The sequence below is a fragment of the Dama dama genome, chromosome 30 (genome assembly GCF_033118175.1).
Source record: "Dama dama isolate Ldn47 chromosome 30, ASM3311817v1, whole genome shotgun sequence".
In the NCBI taxonomy this organism is placed as follows: Eukaryota; Metazoa; Chordata; class Mammalia; order Artiodactyla; family Cervidae; genus Dama; species Dama dama.
In genome coordinates this window covers 87,354,385-87,378,245 of record NC_083710.1, presented here as the reverse complement: position 1 = coordinate 87,378,245, position 23,861 = coordinate 87,354,385, and the positions used below count along the sequence as shown (strand labels likewise).

Here is a 23,861-nt window from a genome sequence, read left to right as displayed (position 1 = left end):
GCAAAGTGCTTCTTGCTGTAGATAAAGTGCAACGTATTTATTCTCAAAAACAAGACGGACTTACCCCAGTTTACTACAGTTCAGCCGCTACAAGCGCAAGATCATGAAGCGTAATGCTCCCGACTCACACTTTCCCACCCATGAGAGCACTGACCTCGTGCAGGTGAAGGTCATGCTCCTGGAGACGGGCTGAGTGTGGAACTGTGCAAGGGGGCCTTCCAGGGCTTGCAAACGGGGTCTCCTGCTCTTAGGGTGAAGCAGAGCGTGTCTCTGGAAACAGGACTGTGTCTCTGGGGACGGGCAGTGGTCAGTCTGCCCTGTGCCTGTCCTCTGGGCATCATGGACTGTAGCGGCGGTGACGTCTGTGTGCAGGGTGGGAAGCTGAGGTTGTCTTCGATCCAGCTCCACGAGTCAGCACGGCGAAGGGCAGACAGTGCGACTCTGAGGTTGCACAGATGAGAATGTAACTCCAGGTTTGCCTCTGTGTCGCTTGAGGGCTCTGCTCCTCCATGCGGGTGCAGGGCAGCACGGGGGTCCCTGGTTTCCCTCTGCGGGGCAGGTGGCCGTGGTGACCTTGCCAGATCGCAAGCGCACTGTCCGCTGTGCACACAGGGCAGCCGGCGGAGCGGCCACGCTAGAGACGGGAGTTGCTGCTGCGTCCTTTATCTCAGCGGTACGCACACGAAGAAGCATGTGAGGTTCTCTGGGTCTTCTCTGCTTTGCATCCATCTGTAATACTAAGTGCAGAATGAAGTAGGCCAGAAAGAGAAGAACAAATATTGTACATTAGCCCACATATTTGGAATCTAGGAAAATGGTGAAGATGAAGCTACACACGGAGCAGGAATGGAGACACAGACCCAGAGCGGAGGTGTGGACGCGGTGGGAGGGGAGCGGGGCGCGAGTCAGGACGGCAGCGCTGAGCAAGGGCCAGGCTTCCTAAACGAAGAGAGCTCTGTAGGGCTAAGCTTGCGTTTCTTGTAAAACTATCTAGTCGGCTCTGATAACACAGGACCCCTGAGTCCTAAAGGAACAGGATTTGCATCATTTTTCTTTCCTCACCATATCACTTCTTTGACCAAAGTCAAGAATGAAAGGGAGAAGATGCTTCCTTAGTGGAAGGCAAAGGGGGACATTTTACGTAAGTACATCTATGTTATGAGGTCATGGATCAGGATCTGAAATCTTATCCGTTAAATTTTTCTTTCATTTCGTTTGCAAGGAAGAGAATGACTATTATTATCTGATGGATGTTTGCCATTGCATCAAGGGTTTAACCTGAAAATCTTATTGTGAGCTGTTCACTCCTGACTTTGGGGTAGTTCCAGTCCACAGAAATGTGCCTGTGCGGAATGGAAAGCAGAACTTGGCTGCCTTGGTTTGCGGTGGGTTTCCAGCTGATGCAGGGGGATCTCCCCAAAACCAGCACGGCTGGAGTCCAGGGACCTGGAAAGGGAGACCTCTGTGCTTGCCCCTCCCTGCCCCTCACGGGGTCCCCCCACAGCCAGCGCCCAGAGCCCCTCCAGCCATATTCTTGTTCCTACTAGTCTGGCCACAAACAGGACCCTGGTGCCTGGTGAATCCCCTCAGTGGTTCTCTCTGTGAAGTTGCCACTAACACTAAACTGCTGCTAAGTCACTTCAGTCGTGTCTGACTCTATGTGACCCCATAGACTGCAGCCCACCAGGCTCCGCCATCCCTGGAATTCTCCAGGCAAGAACACTGGAGTGGGTTGCCGTTTCCTTCTCCAATACATGCATGCTAAGTCGCTTGAGTCGTGTCCGACTCTGTGACCCCATGGACAGCAGCCCACCAGGCTCCTCTGTCCACAGGGTTCTCCAGGCAAGAGTACTGGAGTGGGGTGCCATTTCGTTCTCCAGAACACTGACCTAGGGAACCCTGAACCTTTGCTTCTGGGGAAACACAGCACTAGGAAGGTCCCGTGAGCTGCTGGCTGCCACATTTTTCACCAGCTGACGACAGAGAGCCCTGCCTTGGAGGGAAGTTTGTTTCACATGTCATACCAAAGGTTTTGACCGCAGAGGAATACGGATAAAGCCGGGCATAAAGGATACGACGGGCATCTGAGGATGAGATGGAGCAGGACCCTGTGGGGCTCCTGGGCACAAAAGACTTCTGTGTCCCCCGTTTCTTCATTACAAGAAATAGGCTTCATTCAGCCTCCACAGCCTTCCCTGAGTTCCAACAGGCAGGTTCAAACTGCTGCCAGCGAGGGAAGGGAGGGGTGCAGAAACAAGGAAGGAGCGGTCAAGAAACAGCAGGGCAGCCTTGGAGCCGGCCCCAGTTCCCCTTCAGGGGGTACACGTGACACTATCTCTGAGCTTTCTGCAGACACTGAAACCCCCACCACATAGGAGAAGTTAGCTGCTTTCTGCCCGCAAACACGGAGGCCCCGGACGGCTTGGCACCAGAAAGCTGACGATGCTGACTCCACTTCCCTCACCGCCAAGCCATTGGAAGAGTGTCCACGAGCTGATCACGTCCTCTTTGAACCATTAGCATACAATTCTTCACTACCCGCTCCAGACGGGGTCAGAGTTTTGAAGGCATTAGCCTGCTGGGACAAACCCCTTTGCCTGGCAAAGCAATAAAGCTATTCTTTGCTACTTCACCCAGAATTCAGCCTCGGAGAATTAATTCTGCCCTGGGTACAGAGATCAGACTCAGCATCAAGAGCGTGGCGTTGCTTTAACTGAGATGCCGTCTCCACTTGCTCCCACGGCCCAGTTTATGGTGCTGTCATCGGGGCAATGACAGCTGAGAGGGAAACGGGATTGAGGTACAACCATCAGGCAAGAAGGGGCTTTTGCGGTGACTCGGTGGGAAAGAATCCACTGGCAGTGCAGGAGCCACAGGAGACTCGGGTTCAATCCCTCGGTCGGGAAGACCTCCCGGAGGAGGAGATGGCAACCCACTCCAGTGTTCTTGCCTGGGGAATCCCATGGACAGAAGGGCCTGGTGGGCTACAGTCCATGGGGTCACAGAGAGTCGGACATGACTGAGCGACTGAACAACAGCCTGGCAAGAAGGAATAATGCAGGGAGAAGGGGATGATTTATAAGTCCTTCTTAGAGCAGAGAGCCATCTTCCTGTGTGCTTCATAGCTGGCTCCCCCGGCTCTTCCAGACAGACCTGTGATGTCTGCATTATGACAACTCTCTGCCTTTGTCCCTTGCACTTCTGTAACGTGGGAAGAGAGAGATTAATTGTATGGTGAAACTCTTCCACAATTTGCTGAACCTCTGCATTCCTGACATTAATCTTTCCCCAAGTGCCCTATGATTAACTTGAAAAATCAACCTGGCACAAGCATAGACTAGATTCATGTAAATGGAAACACATAAATAGCGTGCGGGATGGAGAAGGGGCAAGGCTGTCTGGCTGCCGGAGAATCTGTAGCAAGATGATACATGAAGCTTTTCTGCAGACTGCTTCATCTGTGGAACGTGTCGGTTATCCGTCAGCCGATGCTCAGGAGTTAGAATCGCTTCTTCCGGGCAGGGGCCTGGTAAGAGCTCAGACCACGTCTCCATTTGCAAGCGGCTTTTAAATTATGCAAATAAGAATAACGTTTCTGTCTTGATCTTTAAAAGAAAATCTCTCTTCCTCTTTGTGGAATTCAGCAATCAGGTGCCTTTACCTAGATTTTGCTCTTTGTGAAAGAAGCTAAGCACAGGACATCCATTTGGAGATTTTCCTAGACAGTGTTCCCGCACGTTTACATCATCAATGTCCTCATGATGCCAGCTTGGACTGGTCTCTCGAAGTTGGCTAGAGGGCTCTACTGATGGATTCACTTTGTAAGTTCTGAACCTCCTGCTCCTGATCAGACTCTTCCACACATGAATTTGTTCTTCTGTAAACAGAGCTCTTGGTTTGTGCTAACAAAACGATGAGGATGAGCTGGATGGAAAAATGGAGCCCATTTCCAGGGAGGAGAGCATGGCCCTCGGGTGAATCCACTAGGGGTGGATTTTACCCCAGAGGTAGCCCTGGGCGACCGCAGTCTGTGAGACCCTCACCTGGACTCCTCTTTCTGGTGGGCTACAGTCCATGGGGTTGCAAAGCGTCAGACACGACTGAGTGACTAAGTATAGCACAGCCCAGCCCCCTGATAGAGGCAAAGCGACCAGGACATAATTCAAATGCGGTTAGTCCAGGGGACAGACCTAAGTAGAGACTCTCAAAAAGGGAAATGAAGGAATATGCTCAGGCCGTTTTCAGAGCTCAGTGGAAACTTAAATACATAAGTCATATCAAACCTGTAATGTTTGTGCTTGAAGCAAAAATTAAAGCGGAATTTAGAATGAAAAGCGGCTCCCACTGATTATATTTTTTCCTTTGTATATAGAAAGTGATTACATGACCGAGAAAGTTAAACCTTAGCAGAGGCTTGGATTTAAGTGAAAAGGCATGTAGGTTTATTTTCAATTATTCTTTCAATTAATGTTTATGGAGAGCTTCTGGGGTGCCTATCTCAGTATTCGGCAAGCAGTCATGAAGCTTATAATGTTGACAGCCTAAGACAAATACTTGGATGACAGTTAACGTGGTTACATTAAACAGGTCACACGCAGAATTTCCCGGGCCTAGCACTCTTGCCTCTCATGCCCATGTCTGTTGTTGGGAAGAACAAAAGAATAATTAGAGATTTCATGATTACGGACTTGTTTGGACTTTGATTACTAACTAAATTAATAATTTATTTTTATAGGCTACATGTTCAGCTTAAAGTCACACATGAGTTTATATATGCAAGGGAAGCGCTTTTGAAATGTAAATGCTTGCGGGGGTATAATATCAGGGAGCCAGATTGGACTAAAGTTTGGTAGAAACATCACTAACCCACACAAATCATTTCCTTAAACTAAAGACAGTAATTAACACTTCCATGTTGTGCTGTGCTGTCCCCAGTCGGGTCTGACTCTCTGTGACCCCATCGACTGTGACCTGCCAGGCTCCTCTCTCCATGGGATTTCCCAGGCAAGAATACAGGAGTGGGTTGCCATTTCCTCTCCAGGGGGGATCTTCCAGACCCAGGGATCGAACCTGTGTCTCCTGCGTCTCCTGCAGGGGCAGGCAGATTCTTTACCTCTAGCACCACCTGGGGAAGTGTTAGTTTCTCAGTCATGTCTGACTTTTTGTGACCCCATGGACTGTAGCCGGCCAGGCTCCTCTGTCCGTGGAATTCTCCAGGCAAGAATACTGGAGTAGGTGGCCATTCCCTTCTACAGGGGATCTTCCCGACCCAGGGATGGAACCTGGGTGTCTCACATGGCAGGCAGATTCTTCACCGTCTGAGGCATCAGGGAAGCGCAGAACCACCTGGGGAGCATTTTTAAGTTTATTAAATACTTATGTAGCATTTGTTAAATGCAAAGGATGGTTCTAAGATATGCACACGCAATTCATTTATTTCTCTGAAGCAACCTTACGAAGGGCATGGACTTCATCTGCGTAAATAAATAAATGAAGGGTAACAGAATGTGTCACCTGAAAATATGCCTCTTTGAGCTAAAAGAATTTGAAAAACAGCAGGCGTAACAAGGGAGCTCCATTTCCCACTGTCTTCCTGAAGCCAGCAGAGGTGCCTTCCTCACACCAGGAAGGGAGACGAACTCTTCTGACCAGAGTTGGGGATGGACGCCAAGAAATCTGTACAAACAGATCCTGCTAGAGTAACTCTAATCTTTCCTTTGGTCCCCATGTGTTTTAGTCCCTTTTCCTCAAGGGTCTCTCTTTGTTCAGCCTGGTGTGTGGGCAATGAGGCTTTGTCCCTTCTTTGGGTCTTCATTTTTTCTGTGGGGATCTCACGGCCATGGAACAGCTCTTGTGCTTTTCTCCTGCTAATCTGTCTTCTGTCGATTTAATTCCCATGCCCTCCTCTCCCCTGACGCACTTGGTGGGGCCGCCCACCAAGTGTTCGCAGAGCTCTTTATCTTGCAGGGGACATAGGGGATGGGGGTGACCAACAGTCGCACACCCATCAGACACCAATTTATGGCAGACGGTGGAGACGCAAAGACAGTCAAGACCTAACCCTTGGCCTGAAGCTTCCCTTCTGGAGAGAGGTGAGGGGGGCTGGATAGCAGTTGAAAGCAGAGGAGACCCCTGAGAAGGGAGCGGACGTGCAGTTCCGGGTAAAGGCCTCACAGAGGACTGGACACTCAAGATGCTTGGGCTGTCTTCTTCTAGAAGGTGGTCTGGGCAAGGTGAAGTCATGTCCACATTTCCGCCAATTCTGAGCCTGGACTTGAGGCCATTTGGTGGTTCTAGCTGTGATCTTGTGCCAAGCAGAGCCATGGTCGAGACTGTGAGCAAGTAAGACAGTGCCTTGTAAGGCTTGTTCCTTCTAATGGAAAGATCTAGGTCAACCCCAGGAGGCAGAGGATGGAGACAATGTCCTTCAGGTAAAAGTAGAAGAAACTAGGGTCTCTGGAGATAGACTGAAACCTTCTTTCTCTTGCCCCCTGTTCCATTCACACACAAAAAAAGCCATCAGCGACAGACCCTGACATTGACTCAATGTCTAGGGTAACAAGAGTGCAAAAGCTAACGTCACAGGAGAAAGGAATACTCCCGAGAACTGTATAATCTAGTGGTTTTAGCAGCTATCTTAAAGCACTTAGTAAACATTTTTGAGGTGCTAAAACATTCCGGGGCCTATAAAGCACTTCATGACATGAGCGGTTTGGGAATTAGATCCTACACATGGTGTTGTCCACATGTGCTGACGTGTGTGCACACACATGTGTGTGTGCTTGTGCATGCATGTGCATGCTTGTAAATATGCATGATTTAACAGTCTCCAATAGCAGCATGTGTTGTCTCCCTCCCAACAGAATTTACCTGAACCCCTCACCTAATCTAGTAAGATCAGGCTGACTGTCACATGCGCACTGGGATCTATAATCACACACTTCCTGTGGTTGTTTATACTAACACCGCTACAGGTAACTCTTTCCATAAAGAAACTGAAAGTCACTCAGTCATGACCAACTCTTTGCGACCCCATGGACTATACAGTCCATGGGATTCTCCAGGCCAGAATACTGGAGTGGGGAGCCATTCCCTTCTCCAGGGGATCTTCTCAACCCAGGGATTGAACCCAGGTCTCCCACACTGCAGGCAGATTCTTTACCAGCTGAGCCACAAGGGAAGCCCAAGAACACTGGAGTGGGTAGTACCCTTTCCCTAAAGCATATTATATAATGTAAACATAGCATTTTAATAACATTTTAAGCCTTTGCAGGTCACTTGCAGTCTTTGCTAACTTTAAGAAGGGGAGCAGACTGAACACCTTATAACAAATGGCTGAAGTCCTTCCTGGCCAACTCGAATTGCATCATCTTGAATCATGCTGGACATCTTCAGTTTGCCTGGGCAATGTATCTAATGGAAATATTTGGCCACTAACCACATAAAACCACTATCAGATATCTGGGTACTTGCTTCATAAAAGAAAAATGGTAATAATGAAAAAAGGCAAAATTTCCAATTAAGATCTATGTAAGTCATCTTTACAAAATGGAGACAAATCACGAATTCTTCAGCCCCTGAGCCATGAAGAATACGAGTCTCTTGATTGCTACCTGCCTGCACAGTATTTTCTTTGTCTGCAGAGCCACTGACGGTTTGCTCTGATGACCCATACTGGGTCAGGGAAAGTTGAGAGGGAATGTCTCTGCCCCACGGATTAGACACATGCTACAAGGAATCCTGTTCCTGGAATCCTACCCTGCAGGGTGGCCAGGGTTTTGAGAAGCTGTCAGCACTGGGAAAAGGAGACCATTTCTCAGCTCCCCTGGAGAAGATTGTTATCATGTCCCCTCACCCTATTCTTTGAAATAAATTCTGAGAAAATAGAGACACATTCTTCATATGCCAGGACAAAAATCTTTCTGAAACGAGCGTTGGTGAGGATGTGGAGAAATTGGAACTCTCGTCCACTGTGGGCAGGGATGTAAAATGATGCAGTCACTTTGGGAAACAGTTTGGCAATTCCTCGAAAGGTTAAACATACCTTTTGGCCCAGCAATTCTACCCCTAGATGAACACCCATGAGAACTGGAAACTTACATCCGGGCAAAAACTGTACACAAAAGTTCCTATCTGCATTATTCATAGTAGTCAAATTGGAGACAACCCCAATGTTCCTCAACAGATGGATGGATAAACAGAATGTGGTGTATTTGCACAATGGAATGCTCGATATTTTATAAAAAGAAAGAAGTTTGAATACATGATACAACATAGATGAACCTTGAAGGCATTATGCTCAGTGAAAGAAGCAGTAACAGCAGGCTGGATATTGTGTGAACCCATCTACATGATACGTTCAGAGCAGACAACTCCGTGGACACAGGAGGTAGGTTAGTGGTTGCCAAGAGCTTGGGAGGACTTTGAAGGAAATGGATTGTGACTGTGATGTGTTTTATTTGGGGGTGATGACAATTACACGGTGACGATTTCACAACTCCGTGACTATAATAAAACCCACCGAATTACATACTTTAAAAGAGTGAACTTAGAGTCTGTGAATTATATTTCAGTAAAGCAGTTATCAAAAATCTTTTTGAGTGGCTTTCTAGAGTCCAGGCCTGTGTGCCTGTGAATTCCTGTAAATGATCAAGATTTAACTAGTTGTTTTGAGATGTACTATAGCCTGAAGATAAAATAAAACCTTTTAAAAAATAAACAAAGACAACAAAGCAATAAGAAGTGATTTTTGTCACATGTGTTGGAGTTTCATGTTTTCAAACATCCGAAGGGAATCATCCATAAAATGAATCAGAATGATAATAGATATGTTTTTGCAATGCTTTCACAGATGGTCTTATTCAAACACATTCTGAGTGATGATAAATACAGAAACTTATAGACTCAGACTGAGCTTGTGAGACTCTGGGTTGGTGAAGAGACCAGAGAGCCAGTTCTCCGAGGGAGCATCTCTTATTTGTCTTTGTATTTTCCTGGGCATGGATGACATGTTAGCTGAAGGAGAGATTAAATGGGTTATCACTCTCTGACGGAGCACCTTCAACCGGCAATAAAATACAATCTTAAAGAATCACCTATTTCAGAATGTAGTAGATGCCTGGTAAATGTTTCATGAAAGCATGCAGGAGGCAGTAAACATGTGAAAGGATAAGTGTAGAGTCTGTGAACGTGGTTTTCTGAGCAGATCCCCGATGGGCTTCTAAAATTAGCTTCTCCCTTGCCTTCAGTGTGGGCTTCGGTGGTGGCTCAGACGGTAAAGAATCCGCCGCAATGTGGGAGACCTGTGTTCCATCCCTGGGTGGGGGAGATCCCCTGGAGACGGAAAAGGCAACTCACTCCAGTATTCTTGCCTAGGGGATTCCATGGACAGAGGAGCCTGGCAGGCTGCAGTCCAAGGGGTCGCAGAGAGTCGGACATGACTGGGTGACTAACGCTTTCTCCTTCACTTGCCTTCAGTGTAATGGAGTTGTAATTTTGAAACATTTTTAAGAAATGAAATGATCCACAAATATCTGTGGTCTGGTTTATGTGCAGAGTATGTACCAAGATAGGCTTCCCAGGTGGCTCAGTGGTAAAGAATCTATCTTCCAATTCAGGAGACGCAGGGGACATGGGTTTAATCCCTGGGTCTGATCCCTAGATCGGGAAGACCCCCTGGAGAAGGGAATGGCTACCCGCTCCAGTGTTATTGCCTGGAAAATTCCATGGGTAGAGGAATCCATGGGGGTGCAGAAAAGTTGGCCATGATTGAGTGACTGAATACACACACACATACACACCCAGCAAAGTGTTCTCCTGTTTCCTAATTCCTTCATCAGTTATGCTAAGAATTTCGGACTTGATGGCACGGTGGACAGGCTGCCACCCCCAAAACCAAAGGCAAGAACAATGTTTCCTGGTGATATACTGAAGACTCATTATTGTGGAGTGAAACCTATCTCTCAGTTATATCATGTGATTAGAAAATGCTTTTATAGGAATTAAAGTTACATTGAATCAACGTAGGACTTTTCACCAACCTTTAGCTATTGGTTTTCCCTCGCACCAAGGAAAACCAATGTCCCTCAGCAGTACGTGGATTTTAAACTTTGCCAGTAGGGAAATACTTGTTGTTTTCAGGGGGGAAGGAAACCAAGGGGAGTGTGGTTTCTGACTCTTATCACACTCTTCATTATTTGAGTTTCCTGTGATTTTTCAGGTCACTTGCCTTTTTGAAAATATTTTTAAGCATTAAAAATCAGCATGCTTCCCTCATGTTATTGAACTGGGGAAGTTTATAGTTCTTAGAATCTATTCATGTATTGATTTAAAGAACAGGACGGTCATCATTGAACTTTCTCTAAAATAACCGACACACAATGCATCAGTTCACACCAGCCGCCGGCTTCATCAGCGTCTATTTATGAGATCAAGGTTCATAGCCCAGGAGGGCAGAAAGGATGGTCAAATCAACCGATGTTTAAACATTTTTAGAATTTCTTATGGGCTTATCGACATGGGCCAGCACTTTCTGAGATGAAGTAACGAGTGAGTATGCCAGACTCGTGGGGGAATTCTTGAGTTAAACTTAGATATAATTATATTGCATTATTAGTCAATATCACAGAGCATTTTATAGACAGAAAGCTATACAGTGTGATAGTTCTCTTACTTCTAGAGTTTAAATGGTTGTTGCACTTTTGCTTGATCGGTTTTGTTTCTCATCCTGTGTGTGCTTAGTCTTCAGTCTGACTCTTTGCAACCCCAGGGACTGCAGCCCGCCAGGCTCCTCTGTCTGTGGAATTCTCCAGGCAAGAATACTGGAGTGGGTTGTCAGACAGCTCATCTTAACTCATAATAAATATGAGACCCCCATCACCTCCATTCTCACCTCCAACTAATTCATTTCATGACCTCCCATCTAGCCAAACTCTCTAATTAAATTCTCGACCCTCTGATTTCACAGCCTCCACTTCCTAATCCTGGTATTTCCTTCCCATCAAGATGCACAAGTCATTCTTCCACTCCAGATCTACTTATTCTGTAAAATGGCCTCTGGGTAACAGATCACAGTCTCCAACATGTGAAGGAGTTTGATTCCCAGCATGCCTTCGTAAGCCCAACAAAGCTAGCCTAGATATCCAGTTAACACAATTGACTAAACAGTAGTGTGTGTGTGTGTGTGTGTGTGTGTGTGTGTGTGTGTGAGACAGTCTGTCAGTCGTGTTCAACTCTTCACGACCTGATGGACTATACAGTCCATGGAATTCTCCAGGCCGGAATACTGGAGTGGGGAGCCTTTCCCTTCTCCAGGGGAGCTTCCCAACCCAGGGATCGAACCTAGCTCTCCCACATTGCAGGCAGATTCTTTACCAGCTGAGCCACAAGGGAAGCCCAAGAATACTGGAGTGGGTAGCCTATCCCTTCTCCAGTGGATCTTCCCGATCCAGGAACCAAACCGGGGTCTCCTGCATTGCAGGCAGATTCTTTACCAACTGAGCTACTAGGGAAGCCCATATAGTACTGTAATAGGTTTCTAGTGTGTTTCACACAAATAATACATAAAAAAACAAACACAAAAATTAAGAAAGCATTTTTCATCTTAGAGTACAAGATCTTGACAAGTACAGCTGACCTGCACAATAGCTGGCACTCGGGGGCTGGCACTCAGGGGCTGGCACTCAGGGGCTGGCACTCAGGGGCTGGCGCACGGGGGCTGGCGCACGGGGGCTGGCACTCAGGGGCTGGCACTCAGAGTGAAGGCGAGAAGAGTTCCTGAGTGGAGGAGGGAGAGGGCTGAGCTGAAGGAGCTCAGAAGCGGGAGGCAGGGGTAGGGGAAAGCTGCAATTTCACTCACTCCTGACGCTGACGGACTGCAGGTTTGCATCGTTGAAAGTCTGCAGCCTGAAGGTTTGTCTGTAGGGGCCTTATTGTATAAGCACATCACCCTCCTGTGGGCTCTTGGCCATTCTTCTCTGTCTCAGACACACGGCATACACATTAAAGACTTTGTTTTGAAGCTCCCCGAGGCACGCCCATGCCCGGTGCGAGACGATACATTCCTGGAATTCACAGACCATCCTGGTTGATTTCTGCGCGTGACTCCCTTCACACAGAGCAGCCTAGCGATGACTGTTTGCAGACTGCCCGAGTGGAGGACAGGAGAGGAACACTGAGGCAGTGAGTCCTGTAAGGGGTGTCTGAAGCGTGAATGATGAAACGGGTGCAGGACGCATTCTGTTCTTCCGTTTGACCTGTGGCTTTGGAAGTTGAGACCCTCCCATCTCTAGGGCATCAGGTGGGTAGACAAACTCCCCTGAGATGTACCTGCAGAGAACTTTGATCATCATGTGCAGAGAAGAGGCGAGGACAGATCTGAGACTAGCCTCCTCTTGTTTTTTGCAAAGAGGCGTACTTGATATAACACCCCTTGGTCACAAAGTGGTCATCTATTGCTCAGAATAGTGTTTAAAATTTCCCCCCAGAATGCTTCCAAGGAACCTAGGATGGATGTATTTATCTTGATATAAAAACCAACTTGATTTTGAGAGTGAAATTGTCATTTTGGTTTCTCTTACGTAGCAGAATGTGATAGCTACAAAGCCACAGGATTTCCGCAGGTACCATAAACACATTTAACCAGGTAGATTGTTTTCAAAAGGTTCCTTCACAGGCCACTTGGGTACAAAGGGTCAAGCACAGTCCAAACAAATGCACGCCAGTAACAGGTACAAAGGGCCCATGTCCTTGGTGAATGATTAATCATAAGCCATCATAAACAAAAATGTTCCATACATTTGATAAACAGGTTCGTAAAGGAGCATTGGAAACGCAGAAGATAGTCACATCTTTCAAAATGAAAGGTCAGTGGTAAGAGAGCTGTGTGATACTGGGGGCTTTTATAATTTTGAGGGGTTTTGTTTAATACTTGGAGTCACACCGGGGTGGCTAGGTCTGTACCCACAAGTGAGTAACAATATATGCATCTGTAATTGAAATTTGAGTATTTCTTTCATTCTCTTCTGTTCTCTAGTCAGTAGATTATTTTATGCACGTCTACTCCCAGACTGCTCTAAGGGGACGTCCGTTTTCTTTCCTTGCATTTCCTCCTTGCGGGAATAAGAATTAACCATGGCAACCACAGATGGAAAGGCTGCTACACCCTATTTGCAAAAATAAAAACAAAACACTGTCACATATTCTGAGTAGCCTAAGAATAGTAGGCCAGAATACTGGGGTGGGGAGCCTTTCCCTTCTCCAGGGGATCTTCCCAACTCAGGGACCGAACCCAGGTCTCCCACATTGCAGGTGGATTCTTAACCGGCTGAGCCACCAGGGAACCCCAAGAATACTGGAGTGGGTAGCCTGTCCCTTCTCCAGTGGATCTTCCTGACCCAGGAAGTGAATTGGGATCTTCCGCCTTGCAGGCGGATTCTTTACCAGCTGAGCTGTCAGGGAGGCCCAGGAATACAAGGGAGACTGTACCAAGAGAGATGAGCTTTTGTTTTTTATCCACAGATGTGCTGAGTGACAAGGCCAAGTGCATGTCTTCTACTTGGAAGATTACACAAATATTTTCCAATTTTCCAATATTTTTTCTGTATTGGACAGCAGAATCTGTTTGCTTCAGAACACTTCTCAAGCTTAACTTAAGGAATTATAATTGAGGGCCACATTATATTAATAAGTCACATAAGAAAACCATTTCTTTCCCCTGGGTAAGAGTTCCCTAAAGTATAGGTACAGCCGACCTTCTCGGTACTGAAAGCAGGAAGGAAGCCCACCGTGGACACAGAGGATGGCAGTAAAGACAGCCGTGTGGGACTTCCCTGGCGATCCAGCAGCTGAGATCGCCAGCTCCCGAGGCAGGGGTCTGGGCTTGGTCCTGGGTCAGGGAACTACATCCTGCATGCCACAGTGAAAGATTCCACGCGTCAAAACGAAGACCTGGGGCAGTCAAATAAATAAATATTAAAAAAAAAAAAAAGAAGAAGAAGAAGCAAAGAATGAAATTCTTAAGGAAAAAACAGAAGGAAGAAATCTGTGGGCCGATCCAGGCAGGCCTCTGTGACTTAGGGAATAGAATCACAACCTGGAAGAGCAAACGGGGTGGGCCTGGTGATGAGAGCGCTTTAGGGTCATAGGTCGATGGCAACACTTAAGAAATGGTCGCTTAGCCTCATCCTTGGAGCCAAGACAGAAGAGGCCCTTCTCCCCTTGCTACAGCAGCCCCCGCCTTCCCAGCCTCAGTCCCCGAGTCTTGTTTCTGTGGACAATGAAAGCAAACCCCAAGGAGAACAAAGCCCCACATGTGTTCCAGGAGATTTTGTTTATGAAGGGTCGGATATCTGGTTGAAGCATGAGATTAAAAAAAAAGGGAATAAAGAAATGGGAAGGCAGAAAATACAGATCCATGTGTTTCCTGAAAGATGTTATTTCTTTTATGTAAATAATTATGTTTTTAAAATTCTAGAGGATGAGGTGGTTGGATGACATCACTTACTAGATGGACATGAACTTGGGCAAACTTCAGGAGGTGGTCAGGGACAGGGAAGCCTGGCGTGCTGCTGCCCATGGGGTCGTGAAGAGGAGGACCCAACTTGGCGACTGAACATCAACAACAATTCTAGAATCTATGTTCTCTTCCTTCTCCTCCTCCCAAGAGCACAAAGTCTGAAGGACCCGTGCGTGGAGCAGCCCACAGGAAGCGCTTTCCCTCCACGCTGCATCTCGGCCCCTGGGATGGGAGTGTGCCCCAGCACGGTCTTCTGAGGTCCCCACTCCTGCACTGACTCCCACCTCCCCCCAGGCTCTGGGCTCCCTACTCTTCACTGCTCTTGGTTCCCTTCTGCCCTCCTGGACCGGATTACAGAGGTCAAAGCCCAGGGGGTTTAAACGGATAGTACAGATTCTCTGATTTTGTTACCATTTTATGCTGGGATTTTGTATACAAGGAGCTTTGGCGAGATTCTCCAGTCCTCCAGGATTCTTCTCTTTGGAGAGAAATCTCAGCCCCACAAAGGGATGGACGCATCAGAGGAGACAGTGCCCAGAGCTTGTGCAGTGCGGGCCTGAGCATCACAGCAGCTCCTTTGAAGGATCGCTCCTCCTTCAGGAAACTCAGACGAGTGTCACGAGCTCCTGACCCTTCCTGACCTGAAAGTTGACCCCTGTAACTTCTCTGCAGCCCACAAAACCGGGGTGACCCCCTTGGAGATCCTTCTCATCTCCTTTTTGCCTTTTCAAACATCCTCATTCTCAGCTGTTCTTCCTAGGATATGATTCTTCTCTCCAAGTAGGTTCCAGTCTATTTTTACCAACAAAGCAAATATTTTAAAACTACCATTTTGATGGATCTGTTAAAGTTCATATATGTCAATTGTTAAGCTGTACACCTTAACCATGTACAACTTTTAATCATCAATGATACTTCGCAATCCAGGAAAAATTTTATATTTATAAAAACATATATATATATATATAACATTTTATATGTTTATATGTAATAACTTTCTATTCTGTAGCTTACTTTTAAAAAAAACTTATGCTTCCTTTTTTAAAATGCTCTTAAGACATATTTTAAATGATTCTAATTAATGATGGTTCTAGAGAAGGAAACCTTTCTACAACTGTTGGTGGGAATGTAAATTGGTGCAGTCATAATGGAGAACAGTATGAAGATTTCTTAAAAAACTAAAAATAGGGTTCTGATATGATCTATCAATCTTAATTCTGGACATATACTCAGGAAAGATGAAGACTCTAATTTGAAAAGACATGTGCACCCCAGTGTCCATATCTGCACTGTTTATAATGGCCAAGACATGGAAGCAACGAGAGTGCCCAACAACAGGTGAATGATAAAGAAAATGTGGTGCATGTATACAATGGCATACTACTCAGTCATAAAAAAGAATGAAACCATGTCATCTGTAACAACATGGATGGGTGGATGTAGAGATTCTCATGCTAAGTGAAGTAAATCAGAGAGGTCATGTATCCTGTATGTCACTGATATGTGGAATCTGAAAGAAATGATACAAATGAGCTTATTTACAGAACAAATAGCCGCACAGACATAGAAATCAAACTCACGGTTACTAGAGGGGAAGCAGAGAGGGGTGAATCGGGAGTCTGGGGTTAACAGGCGCACACCGCTATGTGAATCGGGAGTCTGGGGTTAACAGGCGCACACCGCTATGTGAATCGGGAGTCTGGGGTTAACAGGCGCACACCGCTATGTGAATCGGGAGTGTGGGGTTACCAGGCGCACACCGCTATGTGAATCGGGAGTGTGGGGTTACCAGGCGCACACCGCTATGTGAATCGGGAGTGTGGGGTTACCAGGCGCACACCGCTATGTGAATCGGGAGTCTGGGGTTACCAGGCGCACACCGCTATGTGAATCGGGAGTCTGGGGTTACCAGGCGCACACCGCTATGTGAATCGGGAGTCTGGGGTTACCAGGCGCACACCGCTATGTGAATCGGGAGTCTGGGGTTACCAGGCGCACACCGCTATGTGAATCGGGAGTCTGGGGTTACCAGGCGCACACCGCTATGTGAATCGGGAGTCTGGGGTTACCAGGCGCACACCGCTATGTGAATCGGGAGTCTGGGGTTACCAGGCGCACACCGCTATGTGAATCGGGAGTCTGGGGTTACCAGGCGCACACCGCTATGTGAATCGGGAGTCTGGGGTTACCAGGCGCACACCGCTATGTGAATCGGGAGTCTGGGGTTACCAGGCGCACACCGCTATGTGAATCGGGAGTGTGGGGTTACCAGGCGCACACCGCTATGTGAATCGGGAGTGTGGGGTTACCAGGCGCACACCGCTATGTGAATCGGGAGTCTGGGGTTACCAGGCGCACACCGCTATGTGAATCGGGAGTGTGGGGTTACCAGGCGCACACCGCTATGTGAATCGGGAGTCTGGGGTTACCAGGCGCACACCGCTATGTGAATCGGGAGTCTGGGGTTACCAGGCGCACACCGCTATGTGAATCGGGAGTCTGGGGTTACCAGGCGCACACCGCTATGTGAATCGGGAGTCTGGGGTTACCAGGCGCACACCGCTATGTGAATCGGGAGTCTGGGGTTAACAGGCGCACACCGCTATGTGAATCGGGAGTCTGGGGTTAACAGGCGCACACCGCTATGTGAATCGGGAGTCTGGGGTTAACAGGCGCACACCGCTATGTGAATCGGGAGTCTGGGGTTACCAGGCGCACACCGCTATGTGAATCGGGAGTGTGGGGTTACCAGGCGCACACCGCTATGTGAATCGGGAGTCTGGGGTTACCAGGCGCACACCGCTATGTGAATCGGGAGTGTGGGGTTACCAGGCGCACACCGCTATGTGAATCGGGAGTGTGGGGTTAACAGGCGCACACCGCTATGTGAATCGGGAGTGTGGGGTTAACAGGCGCACACCGCTATGTGAATCGGGAGTGTGGGGTTAACAGGCGCACACCGCTATGTGAATCGGGAGTGTGGGGTTAACAGGCGCACACCGCTATGTGAATCGGGAGTCTGGGGTTAACAGGCGCACACCGCTATGTGAATCGGGAGTCTGGGGTTAACAGGCGCACACCGCTATGTGAATCGGGAGTCTGGGGTTAACAGGCGCACACCGCTATGTGAATCGGGAGTCTGGGGTTAACAGGCGCACACCGCTATGTGAATCGGGAGTCTGGGGTTAACAGGCGCACACCGCTATGTGAATCGGGAGTCTGGGGTTAACAGGCGCACACCGCTATGTGAATCGGGAGTCTGGGGTTAACAGGCGCACACCGCTATGTGAATCGGGAGTGTGGGGTTAACAGGCGCACACCGCTATGTGAATCGGGAGTGTGGGGTTAACAGGCGCACACCGCTATGTGAATCGGGAGTGTGGGGTTAACAGGCGCACACCGCTATGTGAATCGGGAGTGTGGGGTTAACAGGCGCACACCGCTATGTGAATCGGGAGTGTGGGGTTAACAGGCGCACACCAGTATATACAAAACTGATAAGCAGCAAGGTCCTACCGTGGAGCCCAGGGAGCCGTGCTCAATGTCTTGTAACAACCGATGATGGAAAAGAACCTGAAAACGGCACCCATGTAGGTATAACTGAATCACTTGCTGTATACGTGAGCAGTTGTGAATCAACTATGCTTCAATAATACATAAATAAAATAATGGCGATAGGCATGAACTCTTGCACAGACCACGTGCTGCACCAAACCTGCTTCATTCACATGCATCCTGTGCTTATCATTAGCATCTTATAAGTGAAAACCATGATCAAGCTACAATACACGTAGGCTCCGCACCTACCCAAGTCCATCACAGATGAAATGGAAAAAGTCAGGAGTTAAACCCAGATCTGACCATTTCCAGAGCCTGGATTCTTGTCTGCAATCCAGTCTGCCTTCCTGCTTCTGTGTTTTATTCGGGTTATGGTTAAAAGGGTGCTCTGTTGCCTGGTAACATTTTGTGGCTCCAGCTCTTTGGCACATTAGCCTGGTGGCCATGTTCCAGAGGTCCCCCTTTCTCTCCCACACTTATCTCTGGTTACATTCCATTTTGCAAGCTCACATCCACAAACTGCAAGGAATCTGAGCCTGTAGATCATCTGTCTGACTGACAGCTGTCTGTCAATTTCATGTTTCAGACACATTCTGTGTTTCTTTGTTTGAATCAGGCTTGTCTTTCAAGTCTCATTTCTTTGGATCTACTTACCATCAGAAACTTTCAAACTGGCTTATTGATACATCTGACTACCTAGGACTTGCTAATGGCAAAGAATCCACCTGCCAATGCAGGAGACGCAGGTTTGATCCCTGGGTCGGGAAGATCCCCTGGAGGAGGGCATGACAAGCCAGTCCAGCATTCTTGCTGGGAAATCCCACGGACAGAGGAGCCCGGCAGGTTACAGCCCACGGGGTCGCCAAGAGTCAGACACAGCCGAGCACATGCACACACACACACACACACACTAACACATGTGTGACTCTGAAGAACCTTTTTTTTTTGGTCTCTGCTCCCAGGACACTGGGCTTCTCTCATAGGTCACGTGATAAAGAGTCTGTCTGCAGTGTAGGAGAGCCAGCTTCAATTCCTGGGTCGGGAAGATCCCCTGGAGAAGGAAATGGCAACCCACTCCAGTATTCTTGCCTGGAGATTCCCATGGGCAGAGGAGCCTGGTGGGCTACAGTCCATGGGGTTGCAAGAGTTGGACATGACTTAGCGACAAAACCACCAAACCACCACCACCCAGAGCATCCAGTTCTTCCCCTTTATCAAATAGAGGTCACTGCCAATGTCTTTTCTAAAATCAGGGTGACGACTCATCAGTATGATGAAAGATGGCTGTCTGGTCACATCCTCTGTGTTCAGCCCGACAGCTCTGGGGAGTTGAACTGTCTGACTGTCTCTCTATTTTGCCTCTGTGTGAAACTTAAAAAGCTAAACTGCAATCACAGCCTCGAGTTTTCTCTTCTCTTTCATCCAGTGAGTGATTTGTGTGTGCTCTTTGACATATTAATATGGCCTTTGATCTTCACCACGATCCTGCCCTACACGCCCAACCCTTGAGTTGGCAGTGTTTCTCCCGGCACAGCTCCGTCTTCCTTATGGGCGCATTAGTCTGTTACGGCTCTTGTCACCAAGGACCACAAACTGAGAGGCTTAAAATCATGGAAATGTATTGCACCATAGTTCTGGAGGCCAGAAGGCCCGAATCAGGATGTTGGCAGGGCCACACTCCCTCTGAAACTAAGCAAACAGGCTTCCTTGCCCCTTCTGTCTTCTGGTGGGGGCTGCTCCTCAGTCTCCCTTGGCTTACAGCTGCATTCATCTCTGTCTTCACAGGACCCCCAGGTGTGTCTCCATCTCTTCTATCCATGAGGACATCATCCTATTGGATTCGGAGTCCACCCCAGTGCTCTCATTTCAAGATGATCACGTCTGCAAAAATCTTATTTCCTAATAAAGTTACATTTGCAGGTGCTGCAGGTTTGAAGATTTCAGCACATCCTTTCTGAGGACACTATTCAACCCACACTGGTACGGAGCCCTGCTTCTGTTTAAGACTGTGTACTCTTTGTCACCAAGTTCTAGTAATAAAGCCCACCGGTCCAAATCTCCATGTGATTTTGTAAGATTACAATTACCATCTTATATGATGACCTCAAACTCACATGATTTATTGCCTTGGGTACTGGCCGGCAGACAAATGGGCACACACATCTTGTATGGTTTTTTCTCTTCTCCTACCTTCGTATCTCAGGATATCAGCATTTCACCATCTACAGGTTTCTACGTGACACTGAGCACCCACCACCTGCAAGGCCATGTTCGTCTCCAGCCTCCAGAACCTACCAAATCATGGTCTGCCTTTCTCCTGTCTCATCCTCTATGTACCCTTACTAATGTGGCTTTCTCTTTTTCAAATCACTCTATGGAAGTGATTTAATATATACAGCTGTAGATATTTAACTTATACAACTTAATGAGTTTGGGGATAAATACACACCAGTGAAACCGTTACCACCATCAAGGCCACGGACGTCTCCATTGCCCCCAAAGTTTCTTCTTGTCCCCTTTATTTGTATTATGATCATCATTATCATTACTAGTGTGTAGGTCTGTGTGTTAAGAACACGGAACATGAGACCTGTGGTCTCAGCGACTTCCAAGTATACACCACAATACTGCTAGCTATAGGCATGTACTGAGCAGTAAGCAGGTGTTATTCATCCTGCCTACCCAGAACTTCATGCCCCTCAACCTCCATCTCTCCACTTTCTCCTCCCCACGATCCCTGGCGACTGTCATTCGACCCTCTGTCCTGTGGAAAGTGTCACCCATCTGAGTGCCTGTGTCATCACTGGGGGTCTGGACCCGCACGGTTAGTTTCTCATTGCTTCCACCTTCTTTGCAGATCTTTTTCCAGGCGCAGTGTGAGTGCTTTACCTCTATGGACTGTCATATGTAAACCACAGAATCATTTTAGTGGCCTGTACTGTGATGCGCTGGAGAAGGGAATGGCTATCCACTCCAGTATTCTTGCCTGGAAAATCCTCCGGACAGAGGAACCTGCTGGGCTACAGTCATGGGGTGGCAAAGAGTTGGACACGACTTAGCTGCTAAACCACCACCATACTTTGAAGACTGGTTTTTAAGAAAATAAAATATACTGCCAAAAGTCAGTGGCTCAGAAACATTTTAAAATGACTCTTGACTCTAAAGAGAAGGCAAGGAGACTTTGTCCTCTCTTGAAATGGGATACAGTTTCCAAGATGCCCCTTTTGGATCACACCTGCATGGGCCCGAAGGAGGGGCTGATTCTGACTAGCTTGTGGGAAAAAGCAAGTGGTTGAACTGAATTCAGTACAATAAAAATAAAAGAAGCAAATGAACCCCAGAATACATGACCTCAGTTTGTGGGTGAGTCTGAAGTGAATAGGACTTGTGTTTACTTCTTGTTCCTTACATGTGTGTGGTCTGTTTCTTTGTGGGGTTGGGATCATGTTTGGTAAAAGTCTGGATGGGACTCTGTCCATTAAGAAAGTCAGCTCAGAAAGACCGTGACAGATGTGTTTGAACCTTCAGACTTGTCCATAAGTCATGCAACATTCTCTCTGCAGAAGCTGGGCATGGGTGCCAGCCAGTTCCTAGCCCAGTGGAGACCACCTCAGACGTTGGTCTTCAAATTCCTTGGCTTACTAAAAGACAAAGGAAGAAACCAACCAAACTCAGTTACTTTTCCAAAACCTGGCCCTCTCCTCCTCTTTCTTCTCTTCCTTCTCTGAGCAGCTGAATGTGGTGCCTGTGATCACTTGTTGAGACTCAGCGATGTCCCTTGAGTTAATCTCCCAGTTGTAATCTTCTTCCCTTCTCATGATTGACAAACACACGCCAGTCTGAGGGCAACTGCGACACCTTTGCAATTCTTCCTTCTCTTCCCATCACGTGGAAGGAGAAGGCGCCCGACTCAGCCTGTCTCACCGGGTACCAGCCCACAACTCGCCATCATGTTCCCCTGCAAGGGAGGACACAAAACCAGCGTCTTCTTTCTGTCCTCTGGGAAAAGGTCCACAGCCATGTCTTCAGAGAAGGACGTGGTCCCTGTCAGCTCTGAAGAGCCGGACGAGGATGCAGCGGTGGGCTTCCCGGGCGGGTCCTCTGCTGGAGGCCAAGCTGTGTCTGCCTGGCTGACCGTCTAGATGCCTGCCTCTCTGAAGCGGGCCACGGGAAGGGCACGTCAGGTGTGGACTTGTGATTGTTGAAGACAGCCCACTGTTGACTCTACATGGGAAGACCTTTTCTCGAGTGCGTCATTACAGCCATCCAGACTGTGCAAGTGAAAGTTGCTCAGTCGTGTCCGACTCTTTGTGACCCCCCTGGACTATGCAGTCCATGGAATTCTCCAGGCCAGAATACTGGCGTGGGTAGCCGACTGTTCCCTTCTCCAGGGGATCTTCCCAACTCAGGGATCAAACCCAGGTCTCCCACATTGCAGGCAGATTCTTTACCAGCTGAGCCACCAGGGAAGCCCATGAATACTGGAGTGGGTAGCCTATCCCTTCTCCAGGGGATCTTCCCGACCCAGGAATCGAACTGGGGTCTCCTGCATTTTAGGCAGATTCTTTACCAGCTGAGCCACAAGGGAACTGTGGTGACCAGTAAATGGCAAATGACCATTTCCAGATGTGATGAGCCAGGAAAGGACCTCTGAAATGAGGGAGAACCCTCCCAAAGCGGTAAGTCCAAGCCAGAAATGCCACCCATTTTTACCTGCCTTTCACGTGTCAGTAATAAAAGTGCCAACCTGGCGAGAGGGACTGTGGGCATTGCTCACTGGAGCTCACACACTGACGTGTTCCAGCTCTGAAAGATGATCCCGCGGCCGCCGGTTAGCTCACGGGGCCAGGTGTGGCCGTACCTGTCGGGTGAGGCCCCGGCAGCCCCGAGCGCTCCAGGTGCGTCCTGAATGTCCTCTGGGCAGCGATCACAGTCGCTATTTGCATCAGGTTGTCACGGTGACGCTGATGCTCACATTTCTGGCAGCAAATTAACTCTTCCTCTCCCTGTTGGCTGGGTTAAAAAGTGAGGTGTAGCATATTAATGACCGATACTCACGTCAGAAGATTAAATTGAATGCACTGAAATCCGAATTGGCTATTAAGATGTAGACACAGGAACATTAAAAAGAGAGAGAGAGACAGGCCACAGACTGCTTCCCCTGACGACTCATTGCAGCCAGCGCTCTGCCTCTTACAGTAACAGGGTGTTTGATTAATGACGCCCCCACTCCACCCCCAGCATCGTCCCCACCACTGTCTGCCAATTTCTTCTGTTTTCATCTTAAAAAATTTTTTTTCTGTATACTTTCCTTGCAGCCTTACTCTATCCTTAAATGAGATCATGCTTTTGTAAATGAGAGCCAGTTCGTGTTGGAGAGGAGCTGTGTTCACTCAGATGATGTTGGGGTTCCTTGGAATGTCATCAGTATCCTCATCAGGGTGTCCAGATGAGGTCAACAAGAAGGATATTCAGACAAAGAAGGGAGAATCCGCGGCAATGAGCACACTGCAAACCTCAGGGATGCCGGCCGTCTCCCCTACACGGGGACCGGGAGCTGGGAAACGCCCATCTCAAAGGCGCCCTGGGATGGCTGAAGAAAATGATGATATATTAGACGGGTGCACCGCATATGTGGGCTTCCCTGTGGCTCTGTGTGCCTGTAATATATCAATAACTCATTCATTGTTGTTCCGCCGCTCAGTCGTGTCAGACTCTTTGTGACCCCGTGGCCTGCAGCACGCCAAGCTTCCCTGTCCACTATCTCCTGGAATTTGCTCAGACTCAT

General features: G+C 48.0%; 2 long non-coding RNA genes across 2 annotated transcripts; one reads left to right on the top strand and one right to left on the bottom strand.

Annotated features, from left to right (window-relative positions):
- Positions 1 to 554: 554 nt before the first annotated feature.
- LOC133049623 (uncharacterized) lies at positions 555 to 12,068 on the bottom strand. Its single transcript, XR_009691421.1, has 3 exons — positions 11,858 to 12,068; positions 11,636 to 11,775; positions 555 to 737 (listed from the first exon to the last, which is right to left on the bottom strand). It is a non-coding gene; the product is annotated as an uncharacterized LOC133049623 (long non-coding RNA).
- A 152-nt stretch (positions 12,069 to 12,220) lies between these two features.
- Positions 12,221 to 16,099, top strand: LOC133049622 (uncharacterized). Its single transcript, XR_009691420.1, has 3 exons — positions 12,221 to 12,298; positions 12,809 to 12,863; positions 13,519 to 16,099. It is a non-coding gene; the product is annotated as an uncharacterized LOC133049622 (long non-coding RNA).
- Positions 16,100 to 23,861: the final 7,762 nt, after the last annotated feature.